Source organism: Botryllus schlosseri, chromosome 7 (genome assembly GCF_051294905.1).
Source record: "Botryllus schlosseri isolate E-star chromosome 7, Bs_hap1, whole genome shotgun sequence".
Classification (NCBI taxonomy): domain Eukaryota; kingdom Metazoa; phylum Chordata; class Ascidiacea; order Stolidobranchia; family Styelidae; genus Botryllus; species Botryllus schlosseri.
The window spans coordinates 17,244,142-17,248,035 of record NC_137242.1 but is presented as its reverse complement, the minus strand read 5'-3'; the positions used below and the strand labels follow the sequence as shown (position 1 = coordinate 17,248,035).

At 40.8% G+C, this 3,894-nt stretch overlaps 1 long non-coding RNA gene across 1 annotated transcript; it reads left to right on the top strand.

The window, feature by feature from the left end:
* The first annotated feature begins 1,576 nt into the window (after positions 1-1,576).
* Positions 1,577-2,218, top strand: LOC145443692 (uncharacterized). The gene is made up of 2 exons (XR_013916513.1): positions 1,577-1,794; positions 1,909-2,218. It is a non-coding gene; the product is annotated as an uncharacterized LOC145443692 (long non-coding RNA).
* The last annotated feature ends 1,676 nt before the right edge of the window (positions 2,219-3,894 follow it).

Genomic DNA, 3,894 nt, shown 5'->3' with positions numbered 1-3,894 from the left:
TATAAGCTGCGCACGATACCTGACAGCGCTTTCCAAGGACTAATGAATCGATATTTGGGCTCCAGACATGCTATTAGCTGAAAGACTATCTCATCCTGAAGATTGATTCTCGTGCTGGTTATGGAAATACAGCGTGATTTGATATGAACTTGTTTTTGCTGTATTTATTACTCGTTCACAATTTCATTCAATGTCAAAGTTTTTGCGAATTCAGTAATTCTAATTCTAATCTAATTTAGAAAAAACTGTGTAGCCCTACTTCTAATTCTAATCTAATTTTGATAAGCTATGTAGTAGGGATGGTGTGAACCTCTGAAAGGTTCAGGTTCGTGTGAACGCGAACCTTTTTGAAAGGTTCTGTGTGAACACGAACGTGAACCTCGTGACGTCACGTGACGTCATATTGCTAATTCCAACCCTTTCTTTCAATGAAGTGATAGCCTAATATGCCCTATATTAATGTACACGATACCTAGCGAAGATTCGGCCCACATAATGCCACAATGCTGAAGTACATATCGGCGTTTTAAACGTCGCTAAATGTATCAACCGCGGTAATCAAAGGATAAAATAATTGCATAAAATCAGTACATTCCGTCGCTTTGCCAACAATTTCGACGAGGACTTACCAAGGAATATAAGCTTACGCCTTAACGGTCTTAGCCAGACCGGACAATGTGTTCGGAGTCTGAGTATTGCTACATTGATATTGAGCAGAGTGTACAACGGGTTTCTATATTCGCTACCGATACCACAAACAACAAGTTATGCAGCAGTAGCACGCACCTTAATCGCACGGATTTGGTTTTAATGATACAGTAAAGATATGAAGTCAAGATTGACCCAGTACGACCGTTCGATTTTTTACATCAGAAAACGATAGCAATGTCATTGGTTGGTTGACTAAGCATCATTCGCATCATTCGCTATATCGATTGCGGGTCAGGCTCACAGCAGAGAGTCACTAAATATTCACAAACGGAAAGCTGGATATTCCGAGAAAATTTTTGCAACAAAACAAGTAAAACTTTTAAGGTTGTCGAGGTGCATGGTGCATGCTCGTTTAGTGTTGATTTTTTTATGCTGTCAGCACCATGCATGGAGTGGCCCGCAGTTGAAATGCAATAAATTTGAGCCAAAGATCTTATAATGGAGTGAAAATTACAATTTACCAAAAGGTTCACAGTGCAGAACCTACCAAGGTTCTGTTGTGAACGCGAACCTCTAAATTTCCGAGGTTCACACACAGAACGCGAACGTGAACCTCACGTTCACACCATCCCTACCATGTAGCTGTAATTTTAAGTTCAATCTAATTTGAGAAAAGCTGTGTTGCTCTATTTATAATTCTGATCTAATTTGGAAAAACTTGTGTAGCTCTAATTCTAATTCTAATCTACTTCGGAAAAGCTGAAAATTTTCTAGTTGTCCAAGTCTGTTCCAACCATCCCTTCCCTTTGTTGGTTATATCGGATGATTTTTGGAAAGTATTTACACGATTATGGCATGAATTTGCAACTTGAAAAAACACAATTTTTAAAGGCCTTCTTTTAAAACACTGTTTAAAGCATGTTTTAAACCAGGGGTCACCAACACGCGGCCCGCGGGCCGCATGCGGCTCGCCAAGTCATATTCTGCGGCCCGCGACCTGATTTGAGATTTAGGAAGAAAGCTAAGAAAACCAATTTGAAATGCTGAAATTAATTACAGTTTCAACATGTTGTTGTTGTTTCAAAATAAGCTATTCTCTTGTGCCCAACATCACTATTCGTCATTATAGCTAAAACGGCTGCGGTGATGGCAACTGCATTCCATCGAGGGAGAATCAGCTGTTGTGAATGGGCATATCGCCTTGACTTGCAATGGCCCAAACACTGCCAAGACCGAGACGCATAGAAAACGGCTTAGGGCAGTGGTTCCCAAACTGGGGAGCGCGCGCCCCTTGTGGGGGAGCGAAAGCATCTGAAGGGGAGGCGGAGATGCGCTCAAATAAAATTTTTTCGCGCTCCGCGCGATTTACCTCTATTTCATAGTTGTTGCTATGTTTGTAGTCAGGAATTCATCTTATAGAATTATGTTATCAACAGCCATAACCTTCCATGCCATCAAACTGGCCGTTGGGATTGCTAGCATTCTGGTTGCATTTTGTGATATGACGACTTTTCAGTATCATAAAGGGGTGTGTGTCTAAAAATGTTTGAGAACCACTGGCTTAGGGTTCCCACAAGATCAAACTTTACGTGGAGATGGTCTTACAGCTCGTAACGTACCTCGCTAGTCCCAATATCGATTTCTTAGTCGCTGAAAAGCGTTTCCAGGTATCGTGCACAGCTCACAGTTCAAAATAAAATATAATTGGTGATAATAATTTTTGTTGTATTTGTATTACTTTAATGAAATATTATTTCTTTTGTGGTCAAATATGCCCATCGCCTATGTTAGATAGCTCACCGTTGTGCTGGCGTAGAGTTTTAGAACGTGGTTGCCTATTTTACATCGATATCAAATTCATGCGGCCCGCGGCCTCCACGAAGTTTGGAAAGTGGCCCGCGACCCGTTTTGAGTTGGCGACCCCTGTTTTAAACAAAGTGTCTTGAACAACCATTTGTTTTAAATGCAACCCTAGCTATGACTCAAGTGTCATTTTGGACGATCGTGCAAATGATGCGTGCGATTGCGAGAAGACTTTCGTGAACTCGTGAAGGTCAATGTTCGATCTCTCGCGGCTGATGTATACTTGAAGTATCGTGTGGTATTGTCGGCCTATAAGCCTCTCTCAGCTACATGACATGGACAAAAAGTCACGCGGTACGATTTGATTTCGGAGAAACCTACGGTGCGAAATCACGATACGATATTTCTCACCGCGTGCTATACGAAATTACGATATCTTTATGGTACCGAACTTTTTTCGTAATCTTGATGCTTATCTGGAAATTTAGATCAGCATTGGTTGCATCTAACATAAAAATCAACATAAAGTAATCATATTTATACTAAAGCATGGACCATGTTTTATTATTTTCCGTCATGATTAGCTACAGACGAAAATTAACATCTGAAATACAATACGGTGGCGGGTGCGTGCGTACGCAATGGATTGCTCGAAAATGACTATGGGGGAGTCCCAATGCGGACTAAACTGCATAGGTCACCAACTGCTTGACCTTCCCACATTATCGTCAATGTTTTCCACAAATTGGTCATCTTGCGTCACGTAAGGATTTGCACAATCATCAGTCTTCAAGGTGATTTAAAACATTATCTGTGTCGTAGCGTAGGGTATTCATCATGGTCCATTTCCTTTGTCACGTCTTCGGGCTCACCTCTTTCATCTGTATTAAATCTACCGATCCTTCCTACCCGGCAAGAATTCGAATCAATTTCACTAGTATATGTCCCACGAATTCTGAGTGCCAGTTTTTTTTGTCTGCTGGTATCTCGAATACCGCATCAAAGCGGTGCCAGTACCAATACTTGTGATGTTAAAATGATGGAACAATAAAATTTATACAAAAACAGTAAGGGCCTAAAAGGCGGCTCCAAAATTTGTCTTACAACTTACACAGACCAAATAATATCTTTCGCCAGGACTAACTCATGCAGCATTTTCACGTTCTGCTGTCAGCATCATGAGATCACCATTCAGTTCAAAGGTCATATAAGTCAGGTAAAAATATGTTTTAAACAAAGTGTTTTAAACAACCATTTGTCTTGAATGCAAGCCTACCCGTAACAACAACGCCGCAATGTTGTGGTCTCTGTGTCTACAAGACAGGCTGTCACGTGTTGCGTCAAAGTAATGAGCTAAGGTCCGTTGAAAGAGAGATATACGCAGCAAATTAACTCAAAATTAGGAATTCAGATTACAGATCAAATGCATCACATAAACAT